Source organism: Meles meles, chromosome 5 (genome assembly GCF_922984935.1).
Source record: "Meles meles chromosome 5, mMelMel3.1 paternal haplotype, whole genome shotgun sequence".
NCBI lineage: Eukaryota > Metazoa > Chordata > Mammalia > Carnivora > Mustelidae > Meles > Meles meles.
In genome coordinates this window covers 129,907,947-129,928,598 of record NC_060070.1, presented here as the reverse complement: position 1 = coordinate 129,928,598, position 20,652 = coordinate 129,907,947, and the positions used below count along the sequence as shown (strand labels likewise).

Genomic DNA, 20,652 nt, shown 5'->3' with positions numbered 1-20,652 from the left:
AAAGCTAGTCCACTAGCAGAGGAAATCGCTTGTCTTAGATAGGACATGGGGTATAAAAAAAAGTCTTGAAGTGATTTCATAACCTTGGGCCTGTCTTCTAATAGATTTGGGCTTTGAATTTCTATTCCTCCTATGGCTGAAATTGCCCAAATGAAGAACTTTAAAAAAAGAAAGTGGCTACAGGCTCATGATATCACTGAATTAAGGGTAAAGCAAACAAACACCCTCAGGGAAGACCAGACAGAATTCCCACAAATAAATTCTAACTTAACATTAGCTCCTGTTCTAAAATTATAAAGCACAAAGTTCAAATGAGCAAAATGCAGCAGATACAAGAGCAGTATCAGACACCAAAGAATTTCAGAGTATTGAATATGGAAAATAATAGGTTTTAGGTAATTATGAACATAAGGAATGAATTTGAAGAATATAAAAGAACAATGCATTATCTAAAAACAATAGAAAGGTATAAAAAGGATGAGGATATTTGGAGAATTTGTACATAAGTGCTATGAAGTCTACAGTGTATACAATCCCCAAACAGAACTGTTTGCTTCTCATTCTTCCCTTCTTCCATTCATTTTCCCCAAACTGAACTGAAGCATAAAAACCCATGGGGGACCCTAATGAGATACCATTATGCACCTACCAGAATACCCAAAATTAAAAAGGCTGACACCACCAAATACTGGGGAAGATAAGAAACAACCGGAATTCTCATACATTGTGAGAGGGAATATAAAGTGGTACAATCACTTTGAGAAAAGGTCTGGAGGTTTCTTATAAAACGAAACATACACCTCAACTATGGCTAAGCAATTCTAATCCCAAAAGAAATGAAAACATATGTCCCCAAAGACTTCTGAGTTGTTTATTGCAGCTTTATTCAGGATAGCCCCAAATTGGAAACAGTGATGCATCAACAGGAGAATGGATTTAAAAAAAAAAAAAAAGATCGTATATTCGTACAATGGGTTACTACTCAGCAATAAAAAGCAATGAACTACCAATACGCACAACAACATCGATGAATCACAAAAGATCCTAAATAAAAGGAGCCTAGTACAAAAGAATACATATTGTACAACTCCACCTACATTAAGCTCTTGAACAAAGTAATCTGTATTGGCAAAGGAGCACTTTGCCAAAACAGCCCAGGGAGAGGGTGAGGACTGCATGGTTTGGAGCAGGAGGAAACTTTCTGGTGTGATGGTACTGCTCTCCCATCTCGGTGGGGGTTAGGGTTACACAGGCATAAGCATTTGTTAATACTCAGTAAATGTACTGTAGGCAAATCTGGCATCAAAAGAAAAATTTGGGGATGCCTGTGTGGCTCAGTCTGTTAAGCGTCTGCTTTCAGCTTAGGTCATGATCCCAGGATTCTGGGATCGAGCCCTGCATCAAGCTCCTTGCTCAGCGGGGAGTCTGCTTCTCCTTCTGCCTGCTGCTCTCCTGCCTGTGCTCTCTCTCTTGCTCTCTGACAAATACATAAATAAAATCTTAAAAAAAGAAAAAAGAAAGAAAAATTTGTAAACATACTGAACACTAATTAGTGGTGTGCATACTGAAAATATTTAGGAGGAAGGATATTGATATCTGCAATTTACTTTGCAGACAGACTTGTGGATAAAGAGTGTGGTAGACAGATATTCTGTAATAAAGCAGACTGAATAAAATAATATTGATGGTGGACACATAAAAGTTCATTGTAAAATTTTTTAAAATTTGTTTCTACATTTCTGTTTATGAATTTCCCCCATATATTCCTCACCCAGTTCCTAATTGTACATATGTCAAAACTAAAAACTAAAAAACCAACATTGTGCATTTGCTGTGAAGAAGCTTTGTCATTTGATGTAGTCCCACTTGTTTATTTTTCCTTTTGTTGCTTTTATTTTTGGTGTCAGATTCCAAAAATCATTGCCAAGACCTATGTCAAGGAGCTTACTGCCTATGGTTTCTTCTAGAATTTTTATGGTTTTAGATGGTACATTTAAGTCTCTAATTTTGAGTTAATTTTTTTGTATGGTGCAAGATAGTAGTCTAGTTTCATTCTTTTGTATGTGGCTATCCAATTTTCCCAACATGATTTCTTGAAGAGATTGTCTTTTTCCCACTGTATATTTTTGGCCTATTTGTCGTAAATTAATTGACCACACGAGTGAGTTTATTTCTGGGCTCTCTATTCTGTTCCACTGATCTATACGTCTCCTTTTGTGCCAACAGCACACTATTTTAATTACTATAGCATTGTAATAAAGTCTGAAATCAGAGAGTGTGATGCCTCAAGCTTTGTTCTTCTTTCTCAAGATTGCTTTGCTTTAAAAAAAAAAAAAGATTGCTTTGCTTTTTCAGGGTCTTCTGTGGTTCTCTATATATTTTAGGACTGTCTGTTCTATTTCTGTGAAAAATGCCATTGGAATGTTATTAGATATTGTTTTAAGTCTGTATATTGCTTTAGGCAGTGTGGACATTTTAACAATATTAATTCTTCCAATCCATGAGCATGGGATATCTCTCCACTTATTTGTGTCTTCTTCAATTTCTTTCCTCAATATCTTGTAGTTTTCATTACACAAATCTTTCACCTCCTCGGTTACATTTATTCCTAGGCACTTTCTTTTCCTTTGATGCATCTGTAAACATAACTATTTTCTTAATTTCTCTTTGGTAGTTCATTATTAGTGTATAGAAACTCAACAGATTTTTTTGTATATTGATTTTATATCCTATTATATTACCAAAAATCACTTATTCTAATAGTTTTTTTTGATGGAATCTTCATGGTTTCCTATATATATTATCATGTCTCCTGCAAATAGTGACAGCTTTGCTTTTTTCTTTCTAATTTTGATTCCTTTTATTTCTTTTTCTTGCCTAATTGTTGTGGCTATGACTTCCAATATTATGGGGTTTTTTGGACATTTTTTTCAAAGATTTTATTTATTTATTTGACACAGAGAGAGAGAGAGAGTACAAGTAGGGGAAGCAGCAGGCAGAGGGATAGGGAGCAGCAGATTTCCCACTGAGCAGGGAGCCCGATGTGGGCCTTGACCCCAGGACTCTGGGATCATGGCCTGAGTTAAAGCAGACACTTAACTGACTGAGACACCTAGGTACCTGACTTCCAATATTATGTTGAATAAAAGTGGGAAGAGTGGGCATCCTTGTCCTCTTTATGATCTTAGAGAAAAGCCTTTTAATTTTTCACTACTGAGTGTGATGTTAATTGTGGGTATAAAATCTTTTTAACTTCTCACTTCAAAATTTTTCATAATAAAGTACTGGGAAGCAGGAAGTTTAAAAAAGAAAGTAATTGAGGGATTTCTGAAAATGTCTGGCCTGATGGCAGCCTTTGGCACTGGCTCCGGTTACCACCTGCACTGTGTACAAAGGCTGTGGGCAGACCATGCCACTCCAGCAAAGCTCACATATCAGCAAAGTACACAACCCTATGGACCATCTTTCTGTAACATGAGACATTGCCAAACAAGAGGAATCAGCCTCTGTAAAGAAGCATATCTATGTATGGGGTAGACAGGGGGTGGGGGAGGCTACCCAGATAAAGGCATGGAGGATGAGACGCAAAGGGTAGTGATGGCTCTGAGGCAGGCACTGATGGAGAGGTAACAGAGCCTTATTACTATGGAAAGAACACAGGCCTTTCTTTTTTCTGAGTATGAACTGTAGCTCTGTAATGTATTAGCTCCATGACTTGTGTAACTTCAAAAACCTCAATTTCCTCATTTCCGAAAGGAAAACAGATTTGTTGCTTGCTTAAAGGTTCTGGCTATGTTTGGACCAGCTGCCCTCACTTATCCACATTTCTCCCATTTCAATGGACTTTGAGAATGCCAGTGTGCTGCTGGGATCCTCTGCTCAGGAGTTCTCTACTGATTCATCCTTGTGAGAATGGTAAAGGAGGAAGGGGAGGAGATCGAGCAATTTGTTCCACTCTCCCCTACAACCCTCTGAAGGCACATTCTTCTCCAGGCTCATCCTGCTCATCTTTCAGGTCTCAATGAAGTGTCATTTCCTCAAGGAAGCCATCCTAGGTCTTCCCATCAGACATTCTCAGAGCACCCTCAACTTCTCTTTTAAACAGTTAAGATAGCTGTAATTTGATAATTACTTCTAATTAATTACACAGAAGGCAGGAAACTACCTTGTATACTGTCTGTATTGCCTAGGGGAAAAAAAAAACCCAGATATGGCAGGTTTTGTCCTAAGCACTGATCAGGAACAGAACAAGCACGCCCATTGTAGCCACTTGTATTCAACGTAATGTTGGAAGTCGTAGCCACAGCAATTAGGCAAGAAAAAGAAATAAAAGCCATCAAAATTAGAAAGAAAAAAAGCAAAGCTGTCACTATTTGCAGAAGACATGATATTATATTACAGGAAACCATGAAGATTCTGTATGTCCTAGTTGATCATAAATGGATAATTATTTTTTTTAAAAGAAACACTTAATTGTCCAAAAAAAAGGATAGAGAAAATGAATTACATGATACTCATAAAATGGAATATCATATAAATATTCAAAATTATAGGTAAAAATAAAAAAAAATATTTACAGGTAGATGGCACATATACATATACACATACATACAGGGGAAAAAAAAGACACCAAAATGTTAGCAAGGATTATATTTGGATTGTAGGATGATTCTTACTTCTGTACACTTCTACCTTTTCCAAATTTCCTACAATAAAGATTAATTACATTTATAATTTTATAATAAAACTTATTTCTTTAAAGGCAATAATTACTTCACTCAGTATTTCTTTAATCAAATCAGAATGATGAGACAGATTATTTACAACATTGGTCCTGGTAACATTACACAGAATGGCAAAAACATGTAAAACAATTTACATACACAGAAGAGAGGATAAGTTATAGCCCATCCATATTCTGAAATACATACAGCAGTTTTAAAAAATACTGTTGTAGATGACCTTTTAAAAAAAGGCTCACATGGGCGCCTGGGTGGCTCAGTGGGTTAAGCCGCTGCCTTCAGCTCAGGTCATGATCTCAGGGTCCTGGGATCGAGTCCCACATCGGGCTCTCTGCTCAGCAGCGAGCCTGCTTCCCTCTCTCTCTCTCTGCCTGCCTCTCTGCCTACTTGTGATCTCTCTCTGTCAAATAAATAAATAAAACTTTAAAAAAATAAAAAAATTTAAAAAGGCTCACAGAGTAAAGAAACAGGAAGGAATTAAACTGAAATATGCCATCTGAGTATAAGATTTCAACTTTTTTGAGGAGTTCTACTTGCTCACTCTCCTTCTGCCAAGATCTTGTCTCCTGGAATTTGTCAGGACCAACTAAGATTTGCAGTGCCTCCTACCAGCATGATGGACCTCAGGGCAAGGAGGCCTCCTGCTGATTCCATTGCACTTTATGAATTTGGCTCCTGACCCAAATCAGTTCTCCTCTCAGTCTTGCAGTTTGCTGGTTTAGCCTGACTTCAATCTTATGCACCTCTTGCATGGTTCCCAGTGATTTCTTTTGCTTTTTCTGCTTTTGATCCTTATCCCCCACCACGAACAATTCAACTTTATAAGCACTGAATATCTTAGGAAGGTCTTGTGAGTGGTTTAGATACCCAACAGTCTCAAAAACACTGAATGTAGGCAGGTAAAAAACCACCTTATAAAGCCATGTTACAGTGTAATTAACAAAAGCACACTGCCCTCTTATGTTAACTAATTTCAACTAATGATGTAATCATGTCCATTTTAATGGAATTTTTAAATTTTTTTTCATAAATGGATGTTAATCCAGGGACTCAAGAAAGCAAATTTTGTCCACTGAAATTCATTCACAATTTTAAAATTTCACAAATTTCTAAAATGTCTTCTAAAGCAGATAGAGTCTATATATCAAAATTCTCACATCTATATTCAATTTTTTTTGTCAATTATACCTCAATAAAACTGGGGTAAATACAAATAAATAATACCAAGAACAATTGGCAGAATTATTTTCTGATACTAAGAGGTAGGATGGTGGTTACTATAAGACAGAAAACAGGAGATAGTGAATGAGAAGAGAGAGACACAAAAGGTTTTGGGAATACTGGCAATGTTCTTTTCTTAACCCGGGTCATGTTCACTTTGTGATACTTCATAGAGCTGTACAATTATGAAATGTGCATTTCACATTGATCGTTATACTTTAATTTAAAAAGTTTTAAAAAGACTTTTAAAATATTCGTATTTACCTTTCAGTGATAGAAGGCTATTTCTCAATTTTTCAATGAAGATCATATATCAAGAATTAGAAAATGTCAGTTGCCTACCTATCACTGCCTTCCTTTCCCCTGCTAACAGAACTCTGATTTTACTCAAGTATCCAACGTGGAATTCTTTTTTTTTTTTTTTTTTAATAATTACTTTTTTTAAATTTTTTTATTTATGTGACAGAGAGAAATCACAAATAGGCAGAGAGGCAGGCAGAGAGAGAGGAGGAAGCAGGCTCCCTGCAGAGCAGAGAGCCCGATATGGGGCTCGATCCCAGGACCCTGGGATCATGATCTGAGCCGAAGGCAGAGGCTTTAACCCACTGAGCCACCCACGTGCCCCCCAACGTGGAATTCTCAAAGATTCTTTGGTTATAACAGATTAATGCAGATAAACAAGAGCTGTGAGTAAGGAAGAACCAAAAGAAGAGTAAAGGACAGGACTGGAAGAGTTCAACCAGGTATTATCATATACATTAGCACATTATGACCCCATGAAGTAAGTTTTTTCTTATCATCCCAATTCAGAAATAAAGAAACTAAAATCTGGAGTTAAATGATTCACCTAAAGTACCAGATCCTGGCACTGAACCTTTGTTTCTTCATTCAAACTTCCGCTATCAATTCACCCACACATACAGCTTCTCTAGATAGTGGAACTATAATCTTTGTTAAAATCCCATTCAAAGACTTAATCTTATAACTTTGCTCACCTGTATTTAATGAATATGCTACAGTCAGAAACATGGGGAATATATAGGCTAAATTTTTAAAACAGAACAAAATAAGTGGTTCAAAATCAGTATTTTACAGGCAAATGCAGTCAATCATTTTTTCAGAATAAAATATCCAAGCAGGGACGCCTGGGTGGCTCAGTTGGTTAAGCGGCTACCTTCGGCTCAGGTCATGATCCCAGCGTCTTGGGATCAAGTCCCATATCGGGCTCCTTGCTCGGCGGGGAGCCTGCTTTGCCCTCTGACTCTGCCTGCTACTCTGTCTGCCTGTGCTCACTCTCTCTCTCTAATAAATAAATAAAATCTTAAAAAAATATATCCAAGCAAAGTATGGGAACCTATATATATATTTTTTCAAGTCCCAGATAATATTGGTGGTATTAACATATTATTAATTAATAAGCACCAAATAGTAGTTTGCCATTTTGGAAACTGATATTTTAGGAATAATATTCATTCTTAAAAGTGCAACATATTGGGGAGCCTGGGTAACAAAGCTGTTTGGGAGCCAGACTCTTTGACTTTGGCTCAGGTCATGATCTCAGCGTTGTGAGAATGAGTCCTGCATGGGGCTCCAGTAGGCGTGGAGCCTGCTTAAGATTGCCTCTTTTGCTCTGCTCCTTCTGCCTCCCTAAAAAAGTGCAACATATCTCTGCTGCTCAATATAGTGCAGAGGAAAATGAAAATTAAAGTAAATCATTACTACTGTTTTATTAGTAGTAATTAAAATGATACACCCTAAATTTTATTTATTTTTTTAAAGATTTTATTCATTTATTTGAGAGCAAGCGCTCATTAGCGGGGGAAGGGAGAAGCCTACTCACCGTTGAACAAGGAGCCCAGTGCAGGACTCACTCTTAGGACTCTGGGATCATGATCAGAGCCCAAAGCAAGGACTCAGCCAACTGAGTCACTCAGGTGCCCCATACGCCCTAAAGTTTTTAAACAATCTTAGTCTTCACCTTCTGTGTTTAGAAGAGCTGCATTTTCCCCTATTTTTAAAAAAGATTTTATTTATTTGACAGAGAGAGACACAGCAGGAGAGGGAACATAAGAAGGGGGAGTGGGAGAGGGAGAAGCAGGCCCGATTTGGGGCTCCATCCCAGGACTCTGGGATCATAACCTGAGCTGAAGGCAGATGCCTAGGGACTGAGCCACCCAGGCACCACATTTTTAACTGACTACAATTTCCTCCTTCCTCTGGCATCTACCTGGTGTTTACAAAATGCAGATTAACTACTAAGTCACTCTCCGTTCCAGAGGTTACTTGCGCCTTGATTTCTTCAGGTGTAATCAAGGAAGACTTAACAGTGGTCTAAAGACCCAAGGACTTCTGAAAAGTTGGTTGACTGTAACAGACTCGGACTTTGCCAAGACACACAACAGCTCAGGGCAAGGAGGAGCCAAATGATCAGCAAGAGACGAAGAAATAACCGCCCCCCCCCATTTTGTCAGATGGTTAAGAAAGGAGGATGTAGCTTAACTTCTTCAAACTCTAACGAGATTCTGCAGCACTTCGTAAAAGCAAACGCCACTGACTACCTGAGAGGGTTATGGGTTAGGGTTATGACATTCATCCCTTTTGCCGTTGTGCCAGTGGATCCTTCTTTCTCATTTGCCAGCTCACATCTAAGATTATGCGGAAATGCTTTGCAAAATGCTTTTTCTCTGCGATTCCCGCGCGCGACCCCAAGGGCAAGAGTAAAAGCCCTTTCCAAAGGCTTGGTACGTCATCCTACTACGAGGAGAGCATGCGCCACCGTATCTTAATGATACTGTAATAAAAACCCATCACTGCTACGAAACAACGATCGCAACAACCCAACGCCACACCGTCCTCCAGGCCCGAGGACAGGTCTGCGCCCTCGGACGGAGTTAACACCTGGTGGGAGAGAAGGGAGGGCAGCTGGGCTTCTGACAGTTCTGCAGCGCACTCAGGGAAATTCCACGCGTCCAGCCGGTCGCCCTACTTCCGGGAATACCGACGGCTTTCCCACAACTCAACTTCCCCCTCCGCCGCGAGCCCCGCCCACCAACCTAAAGGCCCAGTCAAGGCTAGACTTCCGGTGAACGCCGTCCCCGCCCACCGCCCGCCGGTCTAGTCAGGAAACCCCACCCCCGCCTGGAAGCTGGTCCCGAGCGAACCTGGCTGTGGCCGCCGCTGCCTCCGCGCAGACGCGCCCCGAGTTATTTACTTTCGTTTCCGCGGCAAACTTCCCGAGGCCTGGGTAAGGAAGGAAAGAAGCAGCCGTGGGAGGCTCCGGAATTACTCCGACGCCGCGACAGCCTCGCCGGGACAGGCAGGGGGCGGACGCCCGAGCCTGGGGTCGCCGGAGATGGAGCTCGTGGAGCTCGGGAAGGCCAAGCCGCAGAGCGGCCGCGCCCTGCTGCGCGCTCACCGCGCCCGGTGGGCGCCGGTTAGTGCGCGTCCGGCCGCGCGGCTCGGGCTCCCTGCTTGCACGGGACAGCGAGCTGGCGCACCTCGAGATGGGGGCCCGCCAGAACCGCTGCGCTCCGGGAGCCTAGGTCCGGTGTCCGCGCCCTCTGGGTGTCGAGTGAGGGCGTTGGGGCCGGCGAGAGGGCGTGGACTGCTCGCTCCGCCTCCGCGGGCTCAGCAACCGGGAAAACCGAGGGCGCGCCTGCCCCGCGGCCAACCGGGCCTTGCACCCAGATTTTAAAATTCCCGGAGATGTCACCCAGAGGATCAGGGCTTTATTTGTTTTAGAGTCAGCCGGGAGGCCAAAAGAGGACATGTTACCTAATCATAGAAGCCGCCGCCGCTGGGGAGAAGCAGCTTGGTCTAGGGGTGAGCACTGGGCAGATTCCACCACTCCCCCCAACTCCCGCTCTGAGCTCTGCGCGTTATCAGCCCTACAACCTTGGGCAAATTACCATTTTCTTATCTCCCCTCATCCGTGAAGTGGGCATAATCGCGCTGTGGAGGAAGAAATGTGATATTTATCTTGCAGCCCTTTAGAATGGTGATTGGGAAGTCTGAAGCAAAATGGTAAGTGCCATAGGGTTATATTAGAAAGCAGACCATACATACATAATTACACATATTGAAGAAAGGCACTTGACCACTGAACACCAGGGGTTTGAACTGCAGGGGAGCACTTGCAGGTGGATATTTTTGGGTAAATACAGTAGAGTAGATGTATTTTCCTCGTGATACTCTAAACATTTATATTTCTCTAATTTACTTTATTGTTAGAATACAGTATATGATATATATAATATATAAGTTATGTGTTAAATTGATTGTTAGTATAAGGCTTCCAGTCAACAGTAGGCTATTAAGCTTTTTGGGGAGTCAGTTTTATGCTAATTTTCAACTGTGTGGGTTCGGTTGGTGCCCCAACTCCTGTATTCAAGGGTCAAATGTTTACTTCAAGAGAATAAGAAGAACAAACTGGGAGAAAATATTTGCAAAAGACACTTGATAAAGGATTGTTATCCAAAATATACTAAAAATTCAACAATAAAGGAGCAACCCAATTAGAAAAAGGGCAAAAAATCTGAACAGACACCTCACCATACAGATGACAAACATGGGGAAAATGCTCAGCATTACAGGTCGTTAGGGAATTGCAGATTTGAAACAACAGTGAGATACCACTACATACCTATTAGAACGCCAGAATCTAAAACACTGATGATACATGTTGGTGAGGATGTGGCGCAACAGGAATTCTCATTCATTGTTGATGCGTGTGCAGATTGGTACACCCACTTTGGAAGAGAGTTGGGCATTAAAAGTTGAAAATAATCTTACCATTCATATGGTCCAGAAACCACATGGCTTGGTATTTACCCAAATAAGTTGAAAGCTTACGTTTACACAAAAATCTGACATGAGTGTTTATAGCACATTTATTTCTAATTGCCAAAACTCGAAAGCAACCAAGATGTTCTTCAGTAGGTGAATATGCAAAAACACTTGTCCATCCATGCAATGGAATATTATTCGCTAAAAAAAAAAAAAAATGAGCCATCAGGCTGTGAAAATGGAGGAAGCTTAAATGTTTATTTCTATGTGAAAGCTAATCTGAAAAAGGTACATAATGTATGATTCCAACTATGTGACATTCTGGAGAAGACAAAAATACAGAGGCAGAAAAAATCAGTGGTTGTCAGGTTTGCAGGGAGGTGGAGCACAGGACTTTTAGGGCAGCAGAACTATTCTGTATAATGCTATAATAGTGAATACATTATATATGGTCAAAACCCATAAACGTAGAAGAAAAAAGTTCCAGATGTGAACTATGGACTTTGCATGATAATGTGTCATTGTTGGTTGATTGATTATTAACATACATGCCACACTGGTGCAGAATGTTGATGGCAGGGTAGTCTGTCTTTGCAGGTAGGGGGAGAGGTAAAATATGCAGGAGCATTCTGCTCTTTCCACTCAATTTTTCTTTGAAACTAAAACTATTAAAAAAAACTTGTTTCTTTTAAAAATATCTATAAAAAAAGATGAAGGGGGTACCTATTCATTCAACAAATATTTCTGACTAATGTGTGCTAAGCAGGAACTAGATATAAGAATATCTGATGGTAGATAGAAGTGATCCAAAAAGGCATTCATCCACTCAATAAATTTGCAGAGCACCTTTTAAACACTGAAGACTCAGTTGTGAATAAATAAAAAATATCTACCCTTGTGGAGATTACATGCTAATGGGGGAGATGAATGAGTGAGGAAGCTATGTGGCACGTTAGTGGTAAGTGCTAAGAGAGAAAAAAAGAGCACCAAAGTTGGATTGAAGATGTGCATGTATGTATGGAGAGTGGGTTCACAGTATTACATGGATGGCCAAGTGCAAAGGTTATATTTGAGTAAATAACTAAAGGAAGTGAGGGAGGAAGCCATGAGGATATTTTGGGGAAAAGCAGGGACAGAGGCTCAGGATGAGTGCATGGCCAGGAGGTGCCTAAAAGGGAACAAGATAAAAAGTAGTAATAGAGGATGAGGTCAGAAAAGGTAGGTAGGGAGCAGAGGAGACTATGTGAGCCTCTGTAAATGATTTAAAGAAGTTTGCCTTTTATTCTGAATTATGGAGTCATGGAAGGGTTTTGTGTGGAAAAAATTATGGTCCAAATTATAATGGGATCATTTTGGATGCTAAGTTGAAAATACAGTAAAAGGAACAAGAACAGGGGGTGCCTGGGTGGTTCAGTTGGTTAAAACATCTGAGTCTTTTTTTTTTTTTTTAGATTTATTTATTTTAGAGCAAGAGCATGTGGGGTGGGGAGGCTTAATCTCCCAAGTTCCCCCAAGAGTCAGAAGCTTAACCAAATGAGCCATTTAGGTGCCCCAAGAGTCTGACTCTTGATTTCAGCTCAGGTCATGGTCTCAGAGTTGTGAGATCAAGGCTTGCATCAGGCTCCATGCTTAGAGCAGAGTTTTCTTGAGATTCTCTCCTCCCTCTGCCCCTCCCCCTCCTTACTTACTTGCTCTCTTTTTCAAGTAAGTAAATAAAATATTTTTTAAAAAAATAAAATGAATAAGCATAAACTAGAAAGACAAGTTTGAAGGTTGTTACAGTAATGCTGACAGAATAAGGATGGCTTGAGTGAGAGTGATAGCAATGGAGATAGTGAGGAATTGTCAGATTCTAGATAAAATATGAAGGTGGAAGTCATGATTAGCTTGGAGATCAGAAACAGGGTGTGAGAAATGAGGAGGAAACCAGAAGTTTTCTGTCCTGAGTGTAATTGGAAGGACAGAGTTGCTGATGGAGAAGAGAAAGAGTAGTGACAACAGCATGTTGGTGGAAATATCAGAAACTCTGAGCTTGTTAAAGTTTGAGATGTCTATTAAATACCCAGGTGGAGATGTCAAGTAGGCATATAGATATGTGAGTATGGAGTTCAGGGAGGAAATCCAGATAGGAAATAGAAATTAGAATGTTACCAACACATGGATAGTATCTAAAACTAAGAGATAAGATCTTCCAGGGAGGGAATGTTCATAGAAAATAAGAGAGGTCTGAGGAATGAGCCCTGAGCTTCTACAATGTTTGAGGTCAAGATGAAGAGGAGCCACTAGGAAAGTGGCAGAAACCTAGGTCAGGGGAGCATCCTTAAGAGAGTGATCAGTTGTGCCAATTGCTGCAAAGAAGTCAAGTAAGATGTGGCCTGAGAATTCACCATTGGATTTGATAACATGGAAATGGTCAATGACTACAGTAATGTAAACTTCAGTGGTATGGTGGGAGCAAAACCAAGTTTGGAGTACATTCAAGGAAAAGTTGGAGGAGATGGGCAGAAAAATGAGACACAGTGAATATAATTAGGTTTTTGAAGGAATTTTTCAGAAAATGGAATGAAATTGATAGGTGAGTCCCTTAGAGAGGCAATTGTTCCATAAAAATGGAAATGTTATCTGGTAAGGGTAATGACAGAGGTATGTGCCAGGTTCTATGGCAACCGGAAAAGTTCCACTTGAGATGATAATTTTATTCTAGAGCAAAAGAATCAGGAAAAACTTCACAAGGAAGTCACATTTAGGTGGAATCTTAAAATACGAGTATTCTGGTCTCCACAGAACTGGTCTCCAAAGAACTTCCTATTCTGGTCTTCAGAAACATTCAGAATGATTCCTTTTGAAACAATAATGGAAATGGACAAAATATATGAAACGACTTAAAGCATTGGAGAGCTAATTTCCTTGCTTTTTCTCTGGGGTTATATCTAATTCTGTGCATGGGATAATAGAACCTAAGCAGAAAGTAGCAGTCTCACTGAGGACGTGAGTTTGGAACTTGAAGAGCAAAATCTCAGAAACGAGGGAACTATAAAGAAGTGACCCCAAAATTATCCATTGATATTACACTCCAGTGATTAGCTGATGACTAAACCATACGTATGGAGGGACAGACTCCAAGAAACCCAGCAGGCAAGAGCAGACCAGAGGCTTAAAGCTGAACAGGATTTTCAGCAGCTTCATAGTGCTAGGATCATAAAGGTTAGATAGTTCAAGTCCTGCCAATCTGAATGGGCCTTGGAAAACACCCTAGGCTTTCTATTAATATCTCATAGAAGGAACAGGCCCTAGGAGTCAGAACCATGCTTGCCTTAGCCAGCTCTGAATGCTAAAACAGAATACTATAGACTGGCTAGTTAAAACAATACACATTTATTTTCTCACTGTTCTGGAGGTTGGAAGTCTGAGATCAGGATGCCAGCATGGTTAGTTTCTGGTAAAGATCTCTCTTCCTGCCTTGTTAGTGGCCACCGTCCTGCTGTGTGTTTGTATGACCTCTCCTTTTGCACTTGTGGAAAGAGAGCAAGTTCTGTGGTGTCTCTTCTTACAAAAGCGCACATCCCAACATGAAGTTTCCTTCCTCATGACCTCATCTAAACCTAATTACCTACCAAAGTCCCCATCTCTAAATACTGTCACATTGGGGGTTAAGCCTTCAATATATGAATTTGGGGCAGGGGACATACAATTCAGTCTACAGCAATTCCCTTGAAATAAGAACATGACCCAAGAATAAGGTCAGAATTGAAATAATCCAGCTCTAACAAAGCACACCTTTAACCCACCTAAACAGGACTATGGTAATTTGCTGGTAAACTATGTGCTTGCCAGAGGAAACAACACTTTTTGAAGGTAGACAACACTATTCTGCACTTTTACACTTTTTCATAATATCTGGTATCCAATAAAAAGTTACGAAACATGCTTAAAAATAATAGAACTTTAAAAGAAAAGAGGAAAACATACAAGAGAAAGAAATAACCACTTGTGATTCAGATACTGAATAATCAGAAAGGATCTTAAAATAGTTATGATGAGGGGCACCTGGGTGGCTTAGTTGGTTACATGTCTGCCTTTGGCTCAGGTCATGATCCCAGGGTCCTGGGATTGAGCTCACATGTGGCTCCCTGCTAGGGGGTACCTGCTTCTCTCTTTCCCTCTACCTGCTGCTCTCCCTGATAATGTGCTCTGTCCAAAATAAATAAAATCTTTAAAAAAATAATTATGATAAATATTTTAAACAACATTGTGGAAAAGGTGAATAATCATACCCAAAGTCTGAAAGCTATTTAAAAGAAAGTCAAATGGAGATTCTAGAACCTGAAAAATAATATATTTGAAGTTAAGAAATCAAATGGATGGATGGGGCAGTGGTTCAGTCAATTAAGTGACTCTTCATTTCACCTCAGGTCATGATCTCAGGGTCATGAAAATGAGCCCCACATTGGGCTCCACACTCAGTGCTGAGTCTGCTTGGGATTCTCTCTCCCTCTTCTTCTGTCCCTTCTGCTCATTCTCTATCTCTCTCAAAATAAAATAATCTAAAAAAAAACAACAACAACAAATGGATGGGATTGATATCAGATAAAAAGATTAGGGAAGTGAAAGATAAAGCAATTAAAAAATATCCAGAGTGAAGAACATACAGGAAGATAAATGGAAATGGGGGGAAAAGCACAAGAGATATATGGAACATGATGAAAATATCAAATATTTGTGCTGCTGAAATACCAGAGAGAGAAAGAGAATGGGATAGGAGAAATATATGAAAAATTACTGACCAAAAACCTTTCAAATTTAATCGTCAAGCATTAAACAACACGTTCAAAGAACATTGTAAACCCATACAGGATAAATACAAAGAAAACCACACCTAGACAGAAAGGCCGGTTGGAAATAATAAAAAAAAAATCCTAAAAATAGCTGGAGGAAAAGACATACTATACTACATTTAAGACAGTAACAGCAATACAGATTGCTGATATTTCAGTGGAAACTGAAGTTAATGAATCGTCCTCTGTAATGTGCTGATAGGAAAAAAATATTTACATTCCTACCTAAAATTCCGTAGTAGCTAAAATGTCAAAGAAAACACACATTTCAGACAACTAGAGCTTAAAGAGTTTATTGCCAGAGAGCTGCATTACAATAAGGAATTTCTATAGGCTGGAGGAAAATCATCTCAAAGAGAGCACAGAATGACAGGAAGTAAAAAAGCATACTGGAAGGGGTAGATATATGTGGATAAATATAAATAAATATTGAATCTTCAAAACAATTAAGGGATGAAGATCTGTTGGCTTTAAAACCTATGTAGAAATGAAATATATGGTAACTAGTACAGGAGGGTTAGAGTTGAGAAAATAGAATTAAATTGTCTTCAGTTGCGGGCCCCTGGGTGGCTCAGTTGGTTAGGTGACTGCCTTCGGCTCAGGTCATGATCCTGGAGTCCCAAGATCGAGTCCCACATCAGGCTCCCTGCTTGACAGGGAGTCTGCTTCTCCCTCTGACCCTCCCCCTTCTCATGCTCTCTGAAAGAAAGAAAGAGAAAGAAAGAAAAGAATCTTTGAAAAAAGAAAAAAAACTTTTTAGTTTCTAGCTAGCATTGTTTGTGAAGTGGTAAAAATACTAATATCTGAAAGACATACCCCCAAATAAATAGTTAATTCCTAGAAGATTAATTTGAGAATGCATAAATAAAAAGCTGATATGGTGGAAATACAATAATATAAAACTTTTGAGTAATCCAAAATGAGACAAAGGATGAGAAATAAATAAAGACAGATGGAACAAATAGATGGCAAATAACAATGTGGTAGACTTAAATTCAATTATGTCAATAATAGTGTACACTGCAATTAAAGGACAGTGTAATATAAAGAAAAATACAAAACTCTACTATACATTGTTTAAAAGAGCCACATTTTAAATATATGGACAGAAAGTCAAAGTAGAATAAAAGAAAAGTTATATAGTGTAAGCACCAACGAAAAAAAGGTGGCATAACCATTCTAATACCAGGCAGAATAGAATTTAAAGGAAGAGCTGTTGCATAACAATAAAATAGCCAATTTAATGGGAATATATCACAGTTCTAAAATTGTGTCTGGTAACAAAAAGATACTAACATAACAAAAATAAGAAATAGATCTACAATAATAGTTGAATATTTTAACAAACTTCTGTCCATAATGGCTAGAAAAAGCAGACCCAAAAAATCAGTAAAGATATAGAAATATTTGAATAACCAAAAACAAACTGAACCAATTGACATATATAGAAAACTAAATTCAACAACTGCAGAATGCTGATTATTTTAAGTATGTGTGAAACATTTACCAAAACAGACAATATTCTGCACAATAGAGCAAGTCTCAACAAGTTTCTAAGGACTGAAAGCATATACAGTATGTTCACTGGCTACAATAAAATTAAACTAGATAGCAATAACAGAAAGAAAACTAGAAAGTCCCCAAATACTCACAAGCATCACGTTTCTAAATACCTAATGGACCAAGAAGATACTAAAATAATACTTAAAGGGATGCTTGTGTGGCTCAGTCATGTAAGTGTCTGCCTTTGACTCGGGTCATGATCCCAGGGTCCTGGGATTGAGTCTTGCTTTTATTTCAGTGGAAATTCTTCTTCCTCAGCTTCTCCCTCTATCTGCCACTCCCCTTGCTTCTGCTCTCTCTCTCTCTTTCTCTAACAAATAAGTAAACAAATAGTCTTTATAAAAATTAGAGAATGTTATGAACTAAATAATACGTACAACATTCATATGTGTGTGTGATGAAGACAAATCAGTGCTTAAAGGGGTATTTTGGCTTCTAAGTTCATGCATTATAACATAAAAGGTGGAAAATCAACTGAGTTTTCATCTCAAAAATCTGAAGAACAGAATAGCAAATTAAACTTTAAAAAATTTTTTTTACATTTATTTTTATTTGTTTATTTACAGCATAACAGTGTTCATTGTTTTGGCATCACACCCAGTGCTCCATGCAGTACGTGCCCTCCCTATTACCCACCACCTGGTTCCTCAACCTCCCAACCCCCCCCACCCCCCCGCCGCCCCTTCATAACCCTCTAGTTGTTTTTCAGAGTCCATAGTCTCTCATGGTTCATCTCCCCTTCCAGTTTCCCTCGACTCCCTCTCCTCTCCATCTCCCCATGTCCTCCATGTTATTTGTTATGCTCCACAAATAAGTGAGACCATATGATATTTGACTCTCTCTGCTTGACTTATTTCACTCAGCATAATTTCTTCCAGTCCCGTCCATGTTGCTACAAAAGTTGGGTATTCGTCCCTTCTGATGGAGGCATAATACTCCATTGTGTATATGGACCACATCTTCCTTATCCATTCATCCGTTGAAGGGCATCTTGGTTCTTTCCACAGTTTGGCGACCGTAGCCATTGCTGCAATAAACATTGGGGTACAAATGGCCCTTCTTTTCACTACATCTGTATCTTTGGGGTAAATACCCAGCAGTGCAATTGCAGGGTCATAGGGAAGCTCTATTTTTAATTTCTTCAGGAATCTCCACACTGTTCTCCAAAGTGGCTGCACTAACTTGCATTCCCACCAACAGTGGAAGAGGGTTCCCCTTTCTCCACATCCTCTCCAACACACGTTGTTTCCTGTCTTGCTAATTTTGGCCATTTTAGGTGGTATCTCAATGTTGTTTTAATTTGAATCTCCCTGATGGCTAGTGATGATGAACATTTTTTCATGTGTCTGATAGCCATTTGTATGTCTTCATTGGAGAAGTGTCTGTTCATATCTTCTGCCCATTTTTCGATATGATTATCTGTTTTGTGTGTGTTGAGTTTGAGAAGTTCTTTATAGATCCTGGATATCAACCTTTTGTCTGTATTGTCATTTGCAAATATCTTCTCCCATTCCGTGGGTTGCCTCTTTGTTTTGTTGACTGTTTCCTTTGCTGTGCAGAAGCTTTTGATCTTGATGAAGTCCCAAAAGTTCATTTTTGCTTTTGTTTCCTTGGCCTTTGGAGACATATCTTGAAAGAAGTTGCTGTGGCTGATATCGAAGAGGTTACTGCCTATGTTCTCCTCTAGGATTCTGATAGATTCCTGTCTCACGTTGAGGTCTTTTATCCATTTCGAGTTTATCTTTGTGTACGGTGTAAGAGAATGGTCGAGTTTTTAAACTTTTAAAATTTTTTTTTAATTTTTAAAATTTTTAAATAACATATAAAGTATTATTAGCCCCAGGGGCACAGGTCTGTAAAACACCAGGTTTACACACTTCACAGCACTCACCATAGCACATACTTTCCCCAGTGTCCATAACCCAGCCACCCTCTTCCCACCCTCCTACCCCAGAAACCCTCAGTTTGTTTTGTGAGATTAAGAGTCTCATGGTTTGTCTCCCACCTGATCCCATCTTGTTTCATTTATTCCCTTCCTACCCCCCAAACCCTCCACGTTGCCTCTCAATTTCCTCATATCAGGGAGATCATGTGATAATTCTTTCTCTGATTAATTTATTTCGCTAAGCACAATACCCTCTAGTTCCATCCATGTTGTCACAAATGGCAGGATTTAATTTCTTTTGATGGCTACATAGTATTCCACTGTGGGTATGTGTGTTTCTGTGTATCATATCTTCTTTATCCATTAATCTGTTGATGGAATTCTAGGTTCTTTCCATACATTGGCTATTGCGGACATTGCTGCTATAAACATTTGGGTGCACTTGCCCCTTCGGATCACTACATTTGTATCTTTATGGCAAATACCCAGTACTGCAATTGCTGGGTTGCAGGGTAGCTCTATTTTCAACTATTTGAGGAACCTCCGTGCTGTTTGCCAGAATGGTTGCACCAGCTTGCATTCCCACCAATAGTGTAAGAGGGTTCCCCTTTCTCCGCATCCTCATCAGCATCTGTCATTTCCTGACTTGTTAAATTTAGCCATTTTTACTGGTGTGAGATGGTATCTCATTGTGGTTTTGATTTGTATTTCCCTGATGCCGAGTGATGTGGAGCACTTTGTTATGTGTCTGTTGGCCATCTGGATGTCTTCTTTGCAGAAAGATCTGTTCATGTCCTCTGCCCATTTCTTGATTGGATTATTTGTTCTTTGGGTGCTGAGTTTGAGAAGTTCTTTATAGATTTCGGATACTAGCCCTTTATCTGATATGTCGTTTGCAAATATCTTCTCCCATTCTGTCAGTTGTCTTTTGGTTTTGTTAACTGTTTGCGTTCCTGTGCAGAAGCTTTTGATCTTGATGAAGTCCCAATAGTTCATTTTTGCCCTTGCTTCCCTTACCTTTGGTGATGTTCCTACAAAGAATTTGCTGTGACTGAGGCCGAAGAGGTTGCTGCCTGCGTTCTCCTCAAGGATTTTGATGGATTCCTTTCTCTCATTGAGGTCCTTCATCCATTTTTAGTCTCTTTTCGTGTGTGCTAAGGAAATGGTCCAGTTTCATTTTTCTCAGGTGGCTGTCCAGTTTTCGCAACACCATTTGTTGAAGAGACTCTTTTTCCACTGTACATTCTTTCCTGATTTATCGAAGATTAGTTGACCATAGAGTTGAGGGTCTGTTTCTGGGGTTTCTACTCTGTTCCATTGATCTATGTGTCCGTTTTTGTGGCTGTCTTGATGATGACAGCTTTGTAATAGAGCTTGAAGTCTGGAATTGTGATGCCACCAGCATTGGCTTTCTTTTTCAACCTTCCTCTGGCTATTTGAGGTCTTTTCTGATTCCATATAAATTTTAGGATTATTTGTTCCATTTCTTTGAAAAGTGATGGGATTTTGATAGGGATTGCATTAAACATGTAGATTGCTTTAAGTAGCATAGAAATTTTCACAGTATTCTTCCAATCCATGAGCATGGAACATTTTTCCATTTCATTGTGTCTTTCTCAAT

General features: G+C 39.5%; 1 protein-coding gene and 1 long non-coding RNA gene across 5 annotated transcripts in view; one reads left to right on the top strand and one right to left on the bottom strand.

Moving 5' to 3' along the window:
* RIPK1 (receptor interacting serine/threonine kinase 1) overlaps window positions 1–9,540 on the bottom strand; it is a 40,354-nt gene extending 30,814 nt beyond the window's left edge. The window contains exon 1 of one of the 4 annotated variants that reach the window (XM_046005930.1): window positions 9,461–9,540. The gene's annotated coding sequence lies outside the window, so the exon portion shown is untranslated. Of the gene's footprint in view, window positions 1–8,861; window positions 9,089–9,124 lie in introns of those variants that run through there. The other 3 variants (XM_046005931.1, XM_046005928.1, XM_046005927.1) reach the window with 3 other exon arrangements.
* A 170-nt stretch (window positions 9,541–9,710) lies between these two features.
* The window catches only part of LOC123942012, a 48,375-nt gene continuing 37,433 nt past the window's right edge, over window positions 9,711–20,652 (top strand). Inside the window, exons 1-2 of the long non-coding RNA XR_006818379.1 lie at window positions 9,711–9,785; window positions 9,901–9,986. This is a non-coding gene — a long non-coding RNA (uncharacterized LOC123942012). The remainder of the gene's footprint in view (window positions 9,786–9,900; window positions 9,987–20,652) is intronic.